Source organism: Dipodomys ordii, unplaced genomic scaffold (assembly GCF_000151885.1).
Source record: "Dipodomys ordii isolate 6190 unplaced genomic scaffold, Dord_2.0 Scaffold102, whole genome shotgun sequence".
NCBI lineage: Eukaryota > Metazoa > Chordata > Mammalia > Rodentia > Heteromyidae > Dipodomys > Dipodomys ordii.
Genome location: NW_012267318.1, coordinates 6,760,466 through 6,766,465, shown reverse-complemented (window position 1 = coordinate 6,766,465; position 6,000 = coordinate 6,760,466).

Below are 6,000 nucleotides of genomic sequence, written 5' to 3'. Positions count from 1 at the left end.
ATGGATGGAGCTAGAAGGAATCATGTTGAGTGAGGTAAGCCAAGAGCGAAGAGACAAACGGTACATGATCTCCCTGATAAGTGGATGCTAAATTCAAAATGGATACGGCAAAACTAACAGGACTTAAGAAACAAAGAACTCCCACTCAACTGGTTGAACCACTATTAAATATCCCCATGTGGCTGATCACATGTATGGGTATATGTGTACACCGTTACATGTTATAGACTGTGATAGACAATTTGCTCCAGGAAAGTTAGAATGAACTTGTGACTTTAAATGAGCATCATTATTCCACAATACTGTGAAATTCAGGAAATTATGTAATCACTTAATCACAATCAAAAAAAAAAAAAAGAACCTCAGAGGAAGGGAGGGAGGGAAGGGATGGTAAGGGGGGAAAAAAGCATTGTAGGTGTGAGCCATAAGTGCTGGCTAAATTTTCATTTAACTAAATATGTATTTCCAGATCAGTGTAGCTCAATTTTCCATTTTTCTATTATAAGGGCATTCATACTGTTTAAAGCAATTTGTACTTTAAATAGCTTCCTTATGGCCTTTTCTCAAGGGCCGAAGTGTTCACTCACTGTTATGTCCTTCAAACTGGTCTCTGACACATTTTTTAATACTCAATTTTTATGCTAAGGAATAAGAAGATTTTCTCAAAAAGATTCAAATGTATAAACTACATTACATAGTTCCTATAAAAAATATATTAGCCACATCATCATGCTCTTTTTCCCATGGGCAAGCTGCTACAAGAATCAAGCATAAGAATAAGAACCCTTCTGAGAAGTATCTTTAACAATTGTGCTCAGAATTGGAATATTCCTTTTCATTTCCATTCCCTTGGACAGATTGGCCAGGCACAAAACACATCTTCTGCCAGGTGCCGGTGGCTCACACCTGTAATCCTAGCTACTAAGGAGGCTGAGATCTGAGGATCTCGGTTCAAAGCCAGCTCGGGCAAGAAAGACCATGAGACTCTTATCTCCAATAAACCACTCAGAAAAGTGGAAGTGTAATGTGGCTCAAGTAGTAGAGCGCTAGCCTTGAGCTGAAGAGCTCAGGGACAGCACCCAGGCCAAGAGTTCAGGCCCCACGACCGGACCCGCCCCCTCCCCAAAAAACCCCACATCTTCTAAATAATTATCTAAAAGTATAACTTACCCATCGATTCAGATTGAAGAAATTAAGTTCAGTGTTATATACTGTGTATTTGATAGATTTGCAAACAAGTTTGACTATCTTAGACTCTGTGCCCACAAACACCCTGTGATCTAGAAATTAATATTTAGTTCGATGAAAACTTTAGCCAGACAGTAGTAGCTCACACCTGCAATCCTTCCTATGCAGGAGGCTGAAATCTGAGGCTTGAGTTTCGAAACCAGCCTGTCCAGAAAAGTCATTGAGACTTTTTTTTTAATTGTGAAAATACCATACAGAGGGGTTACAATTACATGAGCAAGGTAATGAGTACATTTCTTATCTAGCATTGTTGCCTCCTCCTTTGTTTTTCCCCTACCATCTCTGCCTTCCCATCTCCACCACTACACACTCCCCCACCCCCACCCCGGCCCCTCCCCGAAGTTGTAAAGTTCGTTTTTCCACATAAGGTCTTGTACATCTATTGTTGCAATGGGTCTACTTGTATCCCTATTTAAATGATTTGTTTTTTCCCTTCCTCTCCACAAATTACACCAACATCAAATACAGTGAAAATAGGGGTTATACCATGGGGGAGGGACATACAAAGCAACAAAGAAATCATCTTATAATTTGTTAGAAACAATATAGCAAGAAAGAAAAAACATTTGAGTCCTTATCTTGGGATTCATTTTGCCTAACATCAACTTATCTGACCATTTCTGCTTGTCTCAGACATACACTAGTTATTGCAAATAAGGGAAACATGGGACCTATGTTTCTTTGGGCCTGGCTTACTTCACTTAATATAATTTTTTCCAAGTCTTTCCATTTCCTAACAAATGGGGCAAGGTCATTCTTTCTGATGGAGGCATAGAATTCCATTGTGTATATATATCACATTTTCTTGATCCATTTATCTACTGAGGGGCATCTGGGTTGGTTCCATCTCTTAGATATGGTAAATAATGCTGCAATAAATATAGTTGTGCTGGTAGCTTTAGAATGATCTTGTTTGTGCTCATTTGGGTAAATGCCCCAAAGTGGGATTGCTGGGTCATAGGGGAGCTCTATGTGGAGTCTTTTGAAGAACCTCCATACTGCTTTCCAAAGTGTTTGAACAAGTTTACACTCCCACCAACAATGCAGTAGGGTTCCCTTCTGTCCACATCCCCTCCAGCATATGTTGTTATTAGAGTTCTTGATTATAGCCATTCTAACTGGGGTGAGGTGGAATCTCAATGTTGTCGTGATTTGCATTTATTTTATGGCTAGGGAGGTTGAGCGACTCTTATCTTCTATTAATCAGCAAAAAGCTAGAAGTAGATGGGTTTAGTTTAGATCCATATAGTAACTATAGCTGAAAATTACTGATAAGACTTTTAAGTATTATTACTATACAACAGTGAGTTAATATATGTTCATTAGCTTGATTTAACTGTTTATAATGAATGCATATTTAAAAACATTGTGTTAAATACCATAAATAAATTTTGTTAATTAAAAATACATATACTTTGGCACACAGTGGCTCACACCTATAACCTTAGCTTCTCAGGAGGCTGAAATCTGAGGATCACAGTTAAAAACCATTCAGGAAGGAAAGTCTCTGAACTCTTATCTCCAATTAATGACTAAAAAGGTCAAAAGTGGAGATGTGGTTCAGTAGAGCACTAGCCTTGGAAGCTAGAAATGAGCTGGAAAGCTTATTGACAGTATCCAAGCTTAGAGTTCAAGCCCTAGAACTGGCACATAAAAATTATTAATACATGTTGGTTTTCTTTCTACAAACTTTTAAAATATTATTGTATAGTATTATTTTTCATCTTGATAGTATAAAATGAGTGTCAGTTTATAAACCAGTTTTCAACCTTTATGATAGCTATTCACAGGGTGAAATGTCTTTGGGAAAACTATTAAGTTTAAGAATGCTCTTAAGTTTTATACAAATTTTCAAAACCATTATAATTTTTAAGTGTACTCTTATTGACATTAAAATAATTAAATTATTTGAATTATTGTTTAAGAATAGCTATTTGAATGTGGGAAATAAAACTGTTTAAATTTGTTTTCCACAGGATTCCATAAGCTAGAAAATACTTACAAAATATTATCAGAAGAAAGAAATTTGTAAAGACTGAAAACAACTAGTCTTAATGTTTTGCCAAACCAAATGTCAATTGGAACCTGGCCAAAAACTAAGGTAGGTCTCTTTATTACAAACTACTCTGGTAAAGTCATAATACACTTTTCTACAGTGTTGTTCAACAAAGAAAAGACAGAACTACACTCACATATTCTCTCCTCTTGTTGTTGATTTTAGAGTTAATATTAAAGGTGGGCCAGTGTTTTATTACAGGAGGAAAATTGTCATGAAAACATACATATTAAAAATTGCTTTTTACTGTTAAGGTAAAATGTCCAGTGTGGTAAGAGGGAATTGTATGCACATTAGCTAATTTCCTAATTTTACTAGAGAAGTACACTACACTTGAAAATTTTCTTGGTTATTAATAGTATGGTATTGAGATAATATGTTCCCCATAGTTCAGGGATCCAGAAAAGAGACAAGAGGTTCTGGAACACATTTATATAACAGCAAGTAATGATATTGAATATATTTTAAGTAATTGCCTTTACTATACCATGATAAATATATATAATAATATACTGAGAGATTTTACTGTTGCATTTTTGATATATTAAAACTGAGGGGAAAATCAACCAATCTTTCTTATATTTTGTAATATTTAATTAGATATATACTTTTTCTGAATGCTTAAATAATATGTAAATATTTTATGGGGATCTTAATAAATCCTGAAGAATGTTGAATATGGTAACAAGTAAAGTAATAAGTTGTAAAATTTTACACAGTTGGTGCTTGATTTATGAGACCCTGAGTGCTTCATGATATAAAAATGTAATAATTTTATGAGTAAATATCAAGTTCAAACATTATGCATCCTTCTCTTAGGAAGCAAGAAAACCTTTTAAAATTACTTGAAAAGTGATCATTTGAGAGATTATTTAGAAAGATAAGGTCAAGGGAAAACAGTAATTTTACAAGGATAAATTGCCTGGAATTGACCCAATTGACTTTTGCCTTCAGAGATAAGTGTGGCCACAACCAAACTGTAGGAGGATAGAGGAGCCAAGGTAGTAAAAGCCCCTTTACCTTTACCTTTTAGTATCTTTCTTACTGAATTCATAGAGACATCAGGAAGGAAGGACACCCTATTGATTTATTCTTTAGGAATTATACCCTAAAAAGCAAGGTAGAAAAGAGTAGACAATAACAGTTTACAAAATATTCAGCATAATAAAAGTAGAATTTTAGCTATCATGATTAAATGTTATATGTTCTACATATGATGCACATATTTATACATACTGCCAGTTTATTCCATACAACAACCCTATAAGGCATTAATGCCTTCCTTTTCTAGAGCAAAACTGGTATTCAAAGCCTGGGCAAGTTAATAGGTATTAATGTTAAACTCATCTAACAGATAACAAAACCAACACCACTCACAGGTACAAAACCACTCCCCAAGGGTGTGTCTGCATGCTCTCTACCACAGTCCCACAACCCCACTTCAACACAAGGGCACAAAAACATTTATGTGCCTCTTGAAAAAGCCAAAGCATGTTATCAAGTGAAAGAAGTCAATCCGGAAAGTCTCCATACACTCTAATTTCAACTACCAAACATTCTAGCAAAGAGACAATTAGAAATATCAATGGTTGCAGAGTTTTACTACCAAACATTCTAGCAAAGAGACAATTAGAAATATCAATGGTTGCAGAGGTAAGGTAGAAAGAATGAATTGGTGGGAACATGGAAATGAAACTATAGTTCTATAATCCATTTGACAAAATTCATAAAGATCAAATCTCAATGTAATCTATGGAGTTAGGAGATAATGATGCGTCAATGTTGGTTCATCAAATAGGGGATGTGGATGGTGTAGGAGACTATTTATGTAGGGATACAAGGAATATGGGAAAGATCTGTACCGTCCTCTCAATTTTGTAGAGACACTATTTAGGCTTTAATAATTAATACTTATTTAAAATGCTACATAAATTAAAAGAGGAAAAAGAACAGTATGTCGTGAATATGTTTTCTATGCTCCACATCATGTTTCTCTTTGGTAAAAATTGGCTGAGAGATTATATCAATTTTTTATATATGCTTCCTTCTTAGAACTTTGATAGCCCAAAGAAGTATTTACTTGATGTCTATTTTTTAAAGATGAATAATGCAAGTTAGATAGGGAAAGCCATTATCTTTAGTGTGATGCTGTAGCTCATTGTCTATTGCCTCTTAAAGGAATGCAATTTATTTAAGAGCCATTTGGGACCTCTCTTGGCTACTCTCCTACTTTCACTCTTGTTCCTTTGTTTTCATATTAAGTACCTAACTATTTGGGGTAATTAATTTATTTTCAAATTAGCTCATTTGTGATAAGACAGGATTCATTATAAAATTTTATGTAAATCTTGAGAAGTATTTAATTGTCAGACCCACAAACATCCTCATAATTTGACCTCTCAGTGACATGGGGAATACAGACGAGGAATAGTATGCATATATTTCTTAGATATTAATAGCAATATATATGGATACTTTGAAAATATTTTCCTTTTATCTGTTTTCATGACCAGTATATTCCATAGAGGACGTTGTTCTCAAGATGTTCACCTGTAAACAAGCAACCCACTGGCAAAGATGCCTTGGCAGTGGCATACTTCCAACACAAGGCTCCTTGTGAATCTTTAGGTATATTGATGATGGATTCTGAAAGCTTCCCACGCTATTTTCGTATTCTAGGGAGTAATCTCTTAAGA